Raw genomic sequence first — 15,517 nt, forward strand, 5'->3', positions numbered from 1 at the left:
TAAATCTGTTCTTATAAAAAGTCGGCGACCAATCTTCACATACAGGGATCATCATGGCGAATTATGCGAGGGCGATATGTGCCTCTATGTGTGATGTGTGCTAGCTTAAATCGTTTACACGTGTAAGTGATGCCCGCCGCGTGATGTGCGACGCCTGTTCATTTGAAATCGTTTGCATGCATAGCTCGTGCGCGATATGTGATGCCTGTTTACTTCAGCTGGCTTGCATGCTCGAATGAAGCGTGGTGCGTGATGCTTATTCGGCTGAATTCGTTTTCATGTACACGCATGTCCGGGCATTCCAATTCTTAGATAGGCACTGTGTCTTCGTAATGTCTGGCAATGACTCTCTGTTTAGTCCCCTTAATGTTGGCGTTCTGTAAAAACTGCGGCTTATTGTTTATTTAAAAAAGAACCTCAAAAATCGAGTAGGATCATCGGCAGGTAATTTTGAATTCACCTCTGCTATTGTTTCGAGAAAGGTATGTTGCCGAAATATCAACTGAACTATATCTCTATTCTCCTGGTTTTTCAGAGGAATAAGGCTAGTATACTGTCTTATCTAAGTGGCTAATGTTCCTTCACTCATGCAGTGTACAACTTACATAAGTTTAGACTGCCTGCTTTCAACAGCCGCAGCTGTTAGATAACCTGACGTTTTCATAGCTACAGAACTGCACTATTCATTGAGATTAATTTGGCGAAAACATTGAGGCCTGTGGCAGAGCTGGTGCAATATACGTGTTAACAACAAAATTTCCGCCTTTGGACACGGTAATGCTAAAAAAAGAAACGAAAACGTTCTACGCCCTGAATAAAGTGCTACTTAGTGCAAATATAGTATAACCTTTTACCTTGAAATTACGAACTAACTGAGTTTCAAGTTCTAAGGCAACTGGTACTTTCAATGATGGAAATATTTGTTACATATGTATCTGAGTGTGTTAGGTTTCGGAATGACGGCACTCTTCTTTGATGCCAGCCAATGACATCAAATAAGATACGATGGCAGCGACGGAGAGATGAGTTACCGGTGAACAATGCAACTCGAAGAGGTGTGTGGTAGAACGAAGTTTGATGCGCTCCAAAAACACGTGGGACATAAAAAGCTTTCACTCTTGTAGTCGCAGCAAATGGTAATTGCATCCTACCATACTGTAACGAACTACGGTGAGCGCATAGTCATCTCATCTTTAAGATGTTATTGCCACCTCTCGCTATCTCCCTTTGGATGTAATGTATAATGGGCTGCGCCAGCCACTTCTGGAAGGAATCGTGGCATGGCCGCGCGTCTGCCACGCCATCTCACGCTTTGGGAATAACAAAAGAAAGGGGAAGGGTCCACATGACCGCCAAATAACCAAATTTCTGAAGACGGAGCTGCAAATGACGCAAGTATCGGTACCTTGGGCATTGAGAGAGGGGTGGGTGTCATCAACATAACAATAACACACAGTCATCAAAAACAACACAACAAAGCATGACTGATAACATATGAAGTCCCACTCATTTATCAACATGCCCCAACACTCAAACAACTTAATTGTTGCGTTAACGTTGCCCCTTTGTGAAATATAGCAGTCCCCAAGTTGTGGGGAACATTAAATGTATGTGAATCGTGTGAAAGTATTCTACAGAGGTCTGCATATGTATTGAAACCAGTTGCTTTTTTATTCGAACCATCGCGTATGTATGATGTGTCCTTTCGATCGTGTAAGACCATACCATATACGATCAAGCTGTCATACCATGTCTTATCTTAATCATACCATATTTGTTTGGTAATGTTTTAATGGTTGAACCGAAACGTAGCTTTTGAATGACTATACAACAAACACACGATATTTTAGTATGATTCATTTATTGATCTTTTACTTCATCCGACACAAAAAGCTTACTAAAAACATGAAACGAATCAACAGAAAGCCTGACAAAGTCAAGAACTCATCAGGCTTCGATAAAATAGGCTTCAAAGACACGTATATACACGCATACATACATGCATATATATATATATATATATATATATATATATATATATATATCTATGTATATATATACATATTTATATATATATGATAGCTAGGCGCCGAAACTATAATTTGAAACACAGTTTTGACCGTCGTGACTTATATAACAGAAGATGTGCTCCTTTACACGTCATTGTTTGATTAAGTCATCGCACATTGCCACAGCCAATTGGCGATCGAAAATCCTGCTCACAAATGCCAGATATAAACGACCCGAGAATTTCCTCTTCTTGGCTTTGACCGCCTCATGGCTAACGGAATGACAGGATTTGAATGGCGTTATCATGGCGTCAGCGAGGCATGCGTGGCCATGGTGTACTTTCCGAAAAGTCTGCACATCTTCGCGGGCGTTTAGCTCAGAAACTAGAGAAGTTTAGGTCTTAAAAGAGGCTGGGCTGTGAACTGCACCGAACGGTCTTTAAGAAAGCTATTTCACCCCAAATGCCCATGCAAATGTGGAACACTGCCCTTCAGCAAGTATGATAAATAAAAAAGTGCGAACGATATTTTTTTTTAGCTGCGATAGAGACCGCTGGAATGCAGATGAAAGCAAGCCAGGCTTTGTCAACTATCTAAATCTTATCATTGACGTAGCAATGTAGACCTTGACAACATTACTGTTAGACCCAACCATGTCGTGTATCGCATACACTCCCTTTAAGTTTGCATGGTGTGTAGTGTCTGGCTTTTGCATAATTAAGGCTATTGATGTTCCGTATTGCTATAATTGCGGACCATTCTTAAACATAGCATTGATGTGCGATAGCAAATGGCAGCATTTCTGCGGTATGTAGTAGTTTGTATCTGCATCCACCGCTATGGCCTACAACGGTGTTTGTGATGTAATAAACGAAAGATAAATACTGAGTATTGGATGTTTGTAAACCGGGCTGTATCCACCTTATTGGAGGATCTGTTGTTCACATACGCTATTGCAGGCACAACCATTTGTTCTGGTTGCGGATGCTCGACGGTAGCCCTGAGAGCCGTAGAAATTGGTGCATCTGTGTTTTTGCCCCAGTGCGACCGGCATCACACAAGTGACGCATATTTGTGCCGATGCGATTATTGTTTTTCAAAATAAAATCGCACTGATGTCGTCTAACCGCGATGGCGTGTCATCGGAGTTGAGACCCTTTATTTCCGTCCTTGTTTTTTTGCGTCAGTCATTTTTGTATAGTTTAATTTTTGAAAGACTTAGTCCGAGCTTTCGGAATAAATTAATTCCTAAAATCAGAGCCGCGCTAAGCAGTGCTTGTTACACGAGCCCTGTGCTTCATCATTTGATCGTGAAATTTCAGGTCTTTGGCAGAACTTGGTGGCCAAAGTGTGACGTGTTACAATGCTCGGCGCGGTCTGCTCTGCCCTCTGGCATAACCTGACCTTTAAGCACGGCCGGTGTCACCGGCCGCGGGCCATCCCAGTCATGACCGCACAGGAAGCGCCTGAAGTGGTTCCTGGTACAACCGTGCGCAGCTGAATTATTTCCAGGTGTACACTTGAGTAAGCAATTCGGTATCACTTTTTAAGGTGCCATGCCAGTTGTTCCTGAATGTAACATGGTGATGTAATCACCAGTTGCAACGAATTAAGCACATAATACATCATACAGGCGGTTTGCCATGCCGGGCAGGGCCCCCTGAATGTATACAATTTGTGTTGAGCTGACGTTACGCTTTGCTCCGGTCCACGAGCGCCCTTGTGATGGCTTATTTGATGCTGGGAGAGTTCCAATCAGCACGGTGCGTTTAAAGCAGGTCGGAGCGGAGCGTGTTCGCGCACAACAGCGCTGGCGTCCCTCAGCATCCCCCAAAACCTTCAGCTTACCAGACGACTCCAGCTGCCCGATGCAGCAAAGCAGCAGCAGCAGGCCAGCGATGCATCGAAGATGTTTCCATGGTGTTGCCAAGTTAGAACCTGACAGCTGAGGCACAGCGAGTACGAGGCTGGTTTCTGCAGGCCGCCTGAGTGACGCTACTGACGGATGGAGCCGGCCGCTAGATAAGTCAGCAATCGGTGACCGACCTTAAAATCAATAGGTCAAGCTAAGGTCTTTGGTGGCGGCCGATGCGGAGATGGTGGCGCCCGTCGGCGAGAAACGATGGCGGAGTTGCGCTGTGCTGCGACAGAAGAGGAATCCAAGCAGGAATTGTAGGCGGCCTTCGTTGACAGGTGGCACCGGAGACAGGAGGAAAATAAATAATTGGGACTGAGGCCGGTTTTATTTTTTTTAATATCGTCGCTCGTTGCCAAAAAAATTCAACCGAAAAAAATCCTCCGCTTACCGAGCTTTGCAACAGTCCTGACACGCGACGTGAATTTCACTGGCGACGAATTTTTAGACTCAAAATCAGCTGTTGTTTATCAGAAGTACCAGATGATGTCGTGCAGCAAACAAACATCTTTTTTATTGTTGCGATGGTCGATTATGTGCATTGAAAAAAGCAGATAGCCTTTGGTTGTTGCCGCAACTGTTTTAAGCGTATCATTTGTTGTTTTTGTTGCGCAATAACATTCTTGCATCTATATTCAACACACATTTGTACCCGAGCGGTAGAAAGTGGTCAAATGTGCACAGGGAGATATAGCACCACGTGCGATGTTTGCGTTTTCTGACTAATTGAAGAATGTATTAAGCATCTCATTTTATGCAGTGTTGCATAAAAAGCCAACAATATTATTATGTATGCCGAGTACAAATATGGTAGGTGTAGGGCAAAAATAATTGGCAAAATCCATTACTGAGACACATGTCGGATCCGAATAGAACGGTACTGCATGGGTAGGTGCTCGGGCATTATGGTCGCTGCACTTTCCCCTTTGAAGGAAGTCATGTGTTGACGGCTCCCAGAGTTGTCTGAACAAAGTAATTGGAACACGGCAGATAACCTCGTGCGAGAGGGTCAGCCCCCGCCTAGGAGAGGATAGGGAATGGTCATGCCCGCCCCGCTCCCCCCCCCCCCCCCCAAACAGTTCGCTGGTTATAAGTGAACATTCAACCACAAGCATACTACAACTAATTCGACGAAAACGAGGAATTGCATACTTGAAATGCATTACTCAATTATTATCACATTGGCAAAATATCGGGCACAAAATGAGGGGAATCACGTTTGAATAGTAGCACCATGCGATTAGGTACTTACCCACTAACAAGGTGCCTAGCGCAGGGCAGATACCTTGTTGGCGGGGGTGAGGTACCAGCCCGTATTGACTAAACTGCCATGGCATATGCACCCCCTCCTCGCCCCCGTTCTGCCCGATTCATCTCTTGGTTTTATAATGCTGTTTGCAACCCCATGTATGCAGATTCCACCGTTTAGTGCATAAATACACGGTACCTACCCACCAAGGCATATTCCTGGGCATCTCCCCATCTATCCACCAAGTCAGTGTTGTAGCTGTGTGACGCGCTCGCAGCTCGTGGCCCTCGAACTGCATCGCTTACACGCTCGACAAGCTGTCATCAGTTTTAAAAGACGTCGTCTTCCCTACACAGCCTGATGTGCGTGACGCTTCGTAGCTTCTTTACTTGTTTTAGTTTTGCTTTACCCTCCTACGTAAAATTATCCCGTTTTACTACCTATTCCACCTCCTGCCTGGGAGTGGGGTGCTGTGCGGGAGCGTAGGTGCGCCTTTGGAAAGGTCTGTGCACCGCACGCCCCCGCCCCGTCCCTCAGTATTCTCCGCTCATGGAGTTATACCTCTGCATTTTCGCTGACGATAACGAGATGAGCTCGTACACCTGGCGTCGCGGGGCGATGGTGACCGTCTCGGAGGAGGTCCGTTGATCACGCCTCGTGCCGGCGTCGGTTCGTGTTGCGCGCGCGTCGGCCCGCCGGTCGGCCGGCACCTCGGGGCCCCCGGAGTGTTGGCTAAGCGGGAGCAACGGCCGCTTGCATGTTGGGACGTTTATGTGCGAAATATGCCAGTACATAAGAGAGATGGTCATGTGACATGTTTGAATTCCGATGTGGGCGATATGAGAAAGACCAAAGACTGGGGCGATGTTGAGTTGATAGTGCGTTAACCACTCGCCTCCCTCTCACCGCTCGCGCGGCTACCATTGGCGGGTGAGCAGTGTGCTGGGCTTCGGTTTAAAACCACGCGTGCGATGGCCGGGAATCGAACCCGGGTCAACTGCTTGGAAGGCAGCTATGCTCACCACTATACCACCATCGCTTGCAGTCGTCGCAAATGCTGCATATAACGGTCAACAGTACTTGGTTTTCCTCAAGAAAGGAAAGTGGGCCAGTAAGTGCCAGATGTAGTTATGACAGGCCGGTCTGTCGTCTGATGGTGTCGGAATCACCGCCCCATCGCATGGTTGTGTATGCATTTGCCGTGGATTTATGGATGGTGACAATGGATTGTCGCATGGTCCTTGATACTGCATCGCTCTAGCAAGTCACTGTTTCGTCCCGAGTGTTGATCTTCACGTTTGTTGGGTTCAGTTCAAGGCCTGGCGCCAGGCGTGGGGATTGCCTCAGCTCTCCCGTTGAACACGCTGCTGACATCAGAGCCGGGCTCATAGTGCATTAGTACAGCACGGGCTTTGATGCTGAAATTGTCTACCGCATTAGGAGCGCGGTGCAGTTCTGACTGCCGATAAATGCCATCTTTACTGTTATGCTTATGGTTTGGCATCTCTGGTAGCAAAATGGTCTGCTTTGAGGCATCTGTTTTGGCCATTTTCTCGTAAGAACTTTTAGCCATGTCCATAAGAAATACGTTGGCATCACCACAAACGCTTCTGAACGGCGTCCCAAAATGACGTCACAAGACAGTCATGTACCTTCCAATCACCTAAAGATCCGTCCTGGTATGCAAAACATGTATTGAATGTTCTTAAGGCAAAGGCCGTCTTCAACGTCTGGAGTGGGCGCCGAAATAACGTTTTGATATCACATGAAAGATAGGTCCTCAAATCCTGTCTCAAAAGACGTCTGGAGGGAAGCCAAAAAAAGAAAATGGCGTCATAACATCTTGTTAAATTCCAGTCATTGCGTCTTAAAATTCCTCCACTTCAGAGCGTTGCGTTATGGTAAAGTGCATGTTCCTCAATTGAAGGTATTCAAGCAGGCACCAGGCATAAAGAAACGTGCTGATAATTATTTGTACACTTTTGAATGGAAAAGACTGCCCAAGACAAGACAATTTCTTAGTCAAGCAGATATCCCCATCATTGCGTTATTGGCTACTTCATCGTACTACCCTCTCTTTTAATATATGTATCTGTGAACGGTCTGTGTCAACAATTCCAGAAGGACACAGCATCACTTACACGGCGGCGATGGCTGTGGGATGAAGCATGGATAGTGGTCAGGGATATGTGTGAGCAATTCGAAAACTGTCGTGCCCTGTTTATTCCGTGTTGTTGCATGGTGTATCCCCTAAAGTAGAGCAAACGACGCATAAGAGCTTGCGTCTGGTTTTTGAACACCGGTTAGTACATAGCAGCGATTGTAACGCCTTGGAATGGCGTCTGTGCCTATGCATAGTGTAGGGGGCTGCGAACACTTATTATGGCCTTGAAACATCCAGTACATTATACTCTGTCAGTGCACAGCATCACATGATGCATGCAAGTTTATACCACAGGGCATACGGTCTACTGAGATGTGGTGGAACAGTAAAGTATCTGACATATCTTGGTGGCCAGCCATTTTAAATTATACTCTCTTCCTTCTCATTTGTATTGAAAGGTGGGATAAGAGCACTTAAGGTCTACCTTGGTACAATCTAAATTTTATAGCCCAGGTACTTGAATCAATGCTTTCAAACAATGATGCTAGCCAAACAATGTTTTGCACGAGATGACACTGACATGATGTCCTAGGCATAATATGCATAGGGTTAAAAATAGGGAGAAATGGCTCACCGCGTATCACGGTTTTAGAATATATGCGTGTTAATGCCGACTCAACATTGTGGTAGGGCGGGCTTTTGCGGGCTTGATACCTTGCTGGCCGGGCAAGCCGGGCTATGGGCAAATAGTTTGGAGAATGTTGCCGTTCCAGTGTGTGTATTGAGGATCGTGCATGACATATATGGTGAAACTTTTACAGAAACTCAACTTACAAAACGGGGCTAAAATGTAAGCTTCGAATGTCACAAGCACAAGTAAAAGGCTAAAGCGTGGTCACTGCTAATTTCGGCGTAGAGTATTGCTATCTGTGACAGTTGTGCATAATAGATTTACACAAAATAGGCTGTCCGATTACCAATCTTAGAGGCATTTGAAACTTGAAACCAACGTACCTGTGTGAACGTCAAAGGTCAATGTCCTTTGAACGTGACTTGAGACGTCGCACATGGTAACATCCTCACATGCTGTTGCTATATGAGGTCTAAATGCGTGCAAATTTGGAAGAAATTCTGAGGCGCCGGGCACAAATTCCTCAAATTCCTCTCACGTGACCGGTGTGGCATGAATGTCGCCACCGTTACTTACCACTTTTTCTAGTCACAGCTCTGTCTACGCCTAGGTCCAATGACTGACATGCAGGCCATAAGACAGCAGCAGACCATGCAGTCAACGAAAAAAAGATGCAAGCCCACTTCGAGAATTCCAAGACCTTTGTGTGTTGACCAGCCGGGCAAAAGACCTCGATGAAGACGTGCGGCAAACCCCTTACCCAAGATAATTATCAGACACGACCGTCATTTCAAGTCGGGATAAACAACCGACAGCGGCGGTTGTCCCTTACTCCGCGTGTTGCACGGTGACCACGGGTCACTGTAACCCAGATCGTGCGTCCCTGGTGTCCGTGGCTGGAGTCACACGCCACACCCATCGCTCACACTCTCTCCCATACGTAATCCCACAAGCCGAGCCGACCGTTCAGCCGCCAGCCGTGGTATAAAATGTGAGACACCACCACGTTTGGTATCATTTGGTCCCACACACCCTACGGCACAACATGAAGGCAAGTGTTCTGAAGGTGGAGCAAAGAACAGGTCACAAAGTTTCCACGACATGTGCTGAAGCAAGTTATTGTCTTCAATGGGTGTCCGATCGAAGGGACCAAAGAAGTGTTTTCCATCATACTCAAAAGGAAAACACTTCCTTTGCCAGATCGCTATTGTCTACAGTACTCCTGCGCATTATGTCGACAGTGTGCCGTAAAGGACAGCGGTACTTTGGAAGGACAGCGACGGAACAGCTGTCTTGATGTACCGTCTGCAGACGTGCTCTGAAAAATATCACCGGCAATACTCAGCATTTCGTACATTATGGCGTGTCTGTCATCGATAAAGCCAACGTATTAACACAGTAGGTAACTACGTATGTTTAACAACAGTCAGCGCTATAAAACATGCGGCACGTTTTCAGTTCTTCTTGGTCGCCGCTCTTCTGGCCATTGCCGCCGCCGACAACGCCCCAGGCTACAGGGCCCCGGCCCACCATCAGACCAGCTACGCCCCGCCCCGGCTCGCCGCCAGCCCAGCTACGCCCCGGCCCACCAGCAGAGCTACGATCAGCCGCCCAAGTACCACTTCAACTACGACGTCCACGGCTACGGGGACTACGAGCCCCAGTTCAACGCTCAGGAGGGTCCGTGATGGCTACAGTACCCAGGGCTCTTACTCTGTTGTCCTTCCCGACGGCCGTACCCAGAAGGTGGCCTACAACGTCGCTGATGCCTACTCTGGCTACGTCGCTGACGTCACGTACGAGGGTGAGGCCCGCTACGACCAGGCTTACGCCCGCCCCTCTTACCATCCGCAGTCCAGCTACAAGCCCGCCGTCAAGTTGGCTGCGTCCCACTACTAGAAAACGAGCTCCAGCAGACATAAAAACTGGTCGAATGTAGTTATGAAATGATTGTTACTGAATACTATCGCGCAACATTCTCTGACATCTTTGCACCGATAGCACCAGCCCCAGTGGCTTTAATCTCTGATGGATGGAATCAATAATATCAAACACTGAAAATATCTATGCAGGCGGTTTGACCTTCCCAGACAACTTTAGTTGCCATCCTGTCCTTGATCTTGCATTTTTCTCAGTAAGTCGCTATGTGCTTCTAAATTTCACCTTGACACTTATTGGGTTCAGTTCAACGTCTGGTACCAAGCCTGGGCGCAGTCTCTCTCGCTCTCATGTTCAACACGCTGTTAACATCACAGCCAGGCTCACAGTGCATTGACACAGCCTGAACATTATGCTGAAATTCTCTACTGTATTAGGAACACGTTGCGGTACTGACTGCCGATAGATGCTAATATCTTTACTGTCGTGGTCTTTATGGTGTGGCGTCTGTGGTGGCATAAAGGAGTTCTTCAGGCATCACTGTCTGGCCATTTCCTCGTAACAACTTTTTAGTTATGACCGTAAAAAGTAGGTTGGCATCACCGCAAATGCTCCTGAAAGACGGCCCAAAATGACGTCGGCACTACATCCATATACATTTCAATCACGTGAAGATGCGTCTTGGTATTATGCAAAGGACGTCTTATGCGTCTCAAGAGGACGCCGGAAAGACGCTTAATTGTCTCATAAAAATGGGTTCTGAAGTTCTGTTGCAAAGATATCTGGAAAAAGCTTAAAAGCTGAAAATGGCGTGATTTGCAAATGGCGTATTTTGAATTTGGTGAAAAATAAAATGGCGTCATTTAAAAAAACTGACCAGGGCTTTTGGAAGTGCAGAAGGAGTTCCTAGTGGTGAGAAGGATATGTGGAAAATTTGAAAACTGCAATATGCTGTTTCTTCCGTGCTGTCGCATGATGTATCCAGTTAAGGGCAGCAAACAACATATAAGTGTCTGTGTCTAGTTCTTGAATACGAGTTATTACATAGCAGCACTTTCGGCGCGCTGGAATAGGGTTTGTTTTTATGCACAATGGGATGAACTGCGGACACTTCCTAGGACCCTGACGCATGCAGCAGATTTTACTCTCTCAGTGTACAAACATTGGATGATGCATGCAACTTTAGAGGACAGGGTCTGTAGTCTATTAAGATCGGGTGGGAGAGTGAAGTCTCTAATGCATTTTGGTGACGAATCATTTTGAATTCCACTCTCTACCTTCTCATTTGTAGTAGGTAGCTGGCATCACTGCTCATAAGGTCTTCGTTAGTACAGTATAAATGTTATAGCCCAGGTACTTGGATCATTCTTTTCTAAACAATATCATTGATGCCAGCGAAACAAGGTTTTGCAGGAGATGACAATTATATGACATTTTAGGCACGATGTGGTTGGGTTCAAATTCAGGTGAAATGACACAGCGGATATTACCATTATCAAGTAACACGGGTTGATGTCGGCCTGGTATTGTAGCAGAGCGGGCTTTTGCGGGCTGCATACCTGGCGGGCGGGAGCGTGCCGGGCTGTGAGCTAATATTTTGGAAAAAGCTGCGTCTCAAGCGTGTGCATTTAGGATCGTGCAATGTATATATGGTGAAGTTTGTATAGAAACTGGATTTGCGAAACGGAGCTCAAATGTGCGCTTCAAATATCACCATCAGAGGTAAAGAGATCAACTTGGATTACCGCAAAGTTTGGCGTAGTAAATTGAAATCTGTAGCAGTTATGCGAAAAAACTGTAACAGAAACAAGTTGTCCGATTACTAATCCTAGGGTTATTTAAATCTTCAAATTACATACTCGTGTGAACTTCAGAAGATTAGTGTCCTTTGGGCGTGACTTCAGACGTCGCACGAGGTAACATCCTCACCTGCTATTGCTTCCTGACATCTAAGTGGATGCGAATTTGGACGAAATTTTGAGTGGCTGGGGTGAAAATCCTGTTTTTGTGCCCGGTGTGGCGTGGAAAAACGACAGCGTTACTACCTATTTCTTCTCGCCACAACCTTGTCAGCACCAGATTACATGGCTGATACTAGGGCCATAAACAGCAATGAGACATGCAGCTAACAAAAACGTGCAAACCCGCTCAAAGAAATCCAAGAGCTGTGTGTGTTGACCACCCGGGCAAGAGACCGTGATGAAGACGTGCGGCAAACCACTTATCCAAGGTGATTACGAGCCAAATCGCCGTCTTAAGTTGGGATAAACAACTGTTCATAAACCGCGTGTCGCACGGTGACCACAGGTCACTGTGACCCATATCGTGCGTCCCTGGTCTCCGGAGCTGGGGTCACACGCCACACCCATCGCTCACGCCCTCTCCCATACGTAATGCCCACGAGCCGAGCCGACTGTCCAGCCACCAGCCGCGGTATAAAAGGTGAGACACCACCAAGGTTGGCATCACTCGATCCCACGCACCCTGCCGCACAGACATGAAGGCAAGTGTTCTGGAGAAGGAGCAGATAACAGGTCATAAGGTTTCCGGGACGTACATGGAACAAAAGCCATTGTCTTCGACGGGTGTTTTGATGAAAGAGGCAAAGGAAGTGTTTTTATTCATACTCTGAATGGAAACACTTCCTTGCCTGATCACTGTTGTCTATAATGCCAGTACACATTATACCGGCAATGCATCGTAAGGAGCAACAGAAGCTCTGAAGTACAGCGATGATGCAGTCGACTTGATGTGCCGTCTGCATACGTGCTCAGGAAGACATCACCTGCAATACTCAGCAGATAGGACATGATGGCGTGTTTGTTATCGATAAATGCAACGCATAAACACAAGAGGTAACTACGCATATTTAAAGGCATTCAGCGCTATGAAACATGCGGCATGCTTTCAGTTCTTCTTGGTCGCCGCTGTTCTGGCTGTTGCCGCCGCCGACAACGCCCCAGGCTACAGGGCCCCGGCCCACCATCAGACCAGCTACGCCCCCGCCCCCGCTCACCGCCAGCCCAGCTACGCTCCGGCCCACCAGCAGAGCTACGATCAGCCGCCCAAGTACCACTTCAACTACGACGTCCACGGCTACGGAGGACTACGAGCCCCAGTTCAACGCTCAGGAGGGTCGTGATGGCTACAGCACCCAGGGCTCTTACTCTGTTGTCCTCCCCGACGGCCGTACCCAGAAGGTGGCCTACAACGTCGCTGATGCCTACTCTGGCTACGTCGCTGACGTCACGTACGAGGGTGAGGCCCGCTACGACCAGGCCTACGCCCGCCCCTCTTACCACCCGCAGCCCAGCTACAAGCCCGCCTACAAGCCGGCCAAGTCCTACTACTAGAAACAAGCTTCACACTGTGAAGAGACAGGACAAATGTTGTATGCGTGCGATTGCAAACTAGTTGAACATATTTATGGAATGGTTCTTACTGAATAAATTCCACAATATTCTATCACAATTTCGCAGCGGAAACACCAGCCCCAGTGACCATAATCTCCGCTCGTTGTAATCAAAATACCGAACACTCACTAAAAAAATTGATGCAAACGGCTTAGACTTTCTCAGAGTTGCTCGAAAATGTTTGGTGCGCTTGATGGCATTTCAAGAACACATATCTTGCCGTGTGTCTCAGTGCCTTTGCGATCCATACTGCACTGCGCAAACGCATTGCTTAAGCTAAAACCGTTCTTCGACACCTGAGAAGCTAGCGTGCACATCTTTGTTTTATATTTGATAGTCAAGTTCCATTCAACTTCAATGCTCTTCAATCTTTAAAGGCCTTTTTCCCATATATCAGACGGCTTCAAGTTCAAGGTTGATTTTCTTCACATGAATACCAGCATGTCCCAATCCGGTTGAAGTATTTGCGTTGATGTAGTGTTGTTTCGGCATGGTGTAGGACCTATTTGAGGGCTGATGGCTTGGTTGCAGTTTTTGGCGCCGTAGTTTATTGGCAATGCAAACAGCTTGGCAGAACTAGAATACCCCAAACAAAATGTTTTGGACGAAATTTGTGAATGGTGCAAGACCCACACCATCTCATTCAGTGATATCGTTGTGCATCATTTATGATTAAACCACAACACCTTCCAAGTGTTCACAGGTGCGTTTTACCAGCTAACCGTTGTCATTCACAACCAGGGAAACGCTTACCTATAGACAAAGTACAATGAACGCTTTAAAACAAACGGCAGGGATCGTATCTGTTCATAGAGCAGAAACCGAACATGCACTCACGCCCCCATATCAGTTTCTGAAGCCAACAGTGGCACTGCCGGGTTACTATGGCTGAAGACCGTGATACGGACCCAAGGTAGGTATTACCGATTGGTCAGATACTCCCCACCTCAAAACGAACTTGGGGTGGGACCTGTTTGCGCCTGCTCTAAAAAAACGGTTTTCGACGCGAGTCAGCACGAACCACAATAAGGCGACGCGCCATGAGAGCATTGCAAAATTGACAGCCGCACAAAACTTAACGAGACAGCGTGGAACATTTCCGTGGATGACATCGAGGAAATTATTATTCGTTCAATTTTTCCCCTCGGCCGAACGCACCTTTAATGTTATGCTGGAATACTGCCGGTCTGAGGCAGAGTTTCTCGTGTGCAATCCCTAACCATTTTACGTTGTTTTAATGGCTCACTTCCATACGTGGACGGCTTAAGAGGGAACAAACCCACCACATCAACTGCAAAGTATTCATTGACTCTAGCGCGCTTCATCTAACGAGAAACATAATGGTACAAATCAAAGGAAAACTCTACTGAGGCCGGAGAAACGAAACCCGCTACCATCATCGCTTGAAACCTTTTTGGCGACACCTATCTTTGTCGCATGACTGTATTGTGGTTCCCAGCCCACTGATGCAATCAGGAGTGTGGTGGGATTTCATTGCCCGCAAAGGAAAACATGACAAAAACAAGGCTAACCATTCGTGATTTCACACTCGTCAGTTTTGGCTCCGCACAATATTATTTTTAGGGGTGAACGAGAACCCGTCAACACCACATCGAAGCACTATATCGCTACCGTTCTGATACCTTTTGGGGGTCGTGGGACAACTTCACGGGCTCGATCAGGACGAATATGGCTACTACAGGACAGCGAGACACCGCACACGCTACGAGTCTTACTAGACTGGTTGGCGAATATTGTTTTCGGAAGGCCACGTCAGCCATACTGTGGCTTCTCACTGGCCAACTCGTCGTCCCTGGACTATGTGCGATGGGATTACCTCAAGGGACCACGTCCACGTACGCAAGCTAGTGACCTTTCAGGATCTCAACACTGCCCTCATACTTGAGATGAGACAGGTCACGGTCAACAAGATCGAACGCACGATTCCTTGATCGAGCGGAAGATTGGACATCTGTAGTAGGCTTGGATGGCTTAAAGCCAGGAGCCCATTAGATATCGCATTCAGCATTGAGGAGTCACCAGAATTCAGGGATGTATTCCGTTGTCCCGATTTGTTGGACATGGAATCACTGATGACTGTCACTGTCGCTAATCGTGTTTTGCGACTGAATTGCCAGTCTAATGCCAAAATACTCGTGATTGTGCGATAAACACACGTGCCCCTGATGCGAAAAACTTAAGTGAAGTTTTATCTTGGCTTCCTTACCAATGCCCCACATATGGCTGGTCTCCGAGGAGGTCACTAGACGACGCCTTGTCCCGGCGTCGAGTTCCGCTTTCCCGTTATCGAGCGGGAG

The 15,517-nt window shown here is 47.0% G+C and overlaps 1 non-coding gene across 1 annotated transcript; it reads right to left on the reverse strand.

Moving 5' to 3' along the window:
• Positions 1-6,140: 6,140 nt before the first annotated feature.
• On the reverse strand, positions 6,141-6,212 carry TRNAG-UCC (transfer RNA glycine (anticodon UCC)). The gene has a single exon. It is a non-coding gene; the product is annotated as a tRNA-Gly (tRNA).
• Between the last annotated feature and the right edge of the window lie 9,305 nt (positions 6,213-15,517).

The sequence above is a fragment of the Pollicipes pollicipes genome, unplaced genomic scaffold, assembly GCF_011947565.3.
Source record: "Pollicipes pollicipes isolate AB1234 unplaced genomic scaffold, Ppol_2.1 Scaffold_6035;HRSCAF=7159_pilon_pilon_pilon, whole genome shotgun sequence".
NCBI classification, from domain to species: domain Eukaryota; kingdom Metazoa; phylum Arthropoda; class Thecostraca; order Pollicipedomorpha; family Pollicipedidae; genus Pollicipes; species Pollicipes pollicipes.